The sequence below is a fragment of the Mastomys coucha genome, unplaced genomic scaffold (assembly GCF_008632895.1).
Source record: "Mastomys coucha isolate ucsf_1 unplaced genomic scaffold, UCSF_Mcou_1 pScaffold23, whole genome shotgun sequence".
In the NCBI taxonomy this organism is placed as follows: Eukaryota; Metazoa; Chordata; class Mammalia; order Rodentia; family Muridae; genus Mastomys; species Mastomys coucha.
Genome location: NW_022196906.1, coordinates 116,084,391 through 116,084,705, shown reverse-complemented (window position 1 = coordinate 116,084,705; position 315 = coordinate 116,084,391).

Genomic DNA, 315 nt, shown 5'->3' with positions numbered 1-315 from the left:
GCTTTGACTATCAGAAAAGAACCTAATAGCAATCCCGTTATAAAAGAGCTTAATAATCACAGATATAATTTTAGGAATTCTTATAGGATCATCATAGAGACTTAAGTCACCTATTTGTCTATATAGCATCACTACAAGACAGTATAACTTTGTGAATCTGCAGAGATCTGCTCCAAAGGGGTGAGCTATTACTTAGTGATCATTATATATGCATAATAATAACAGGAAAAGCATATTTTTTAATAAAAAAATTGTATTTACTTAGAAGCATTCAGAATGTCAACAAAACAGCCGCATTTTTTTTTTTTTTTTTTT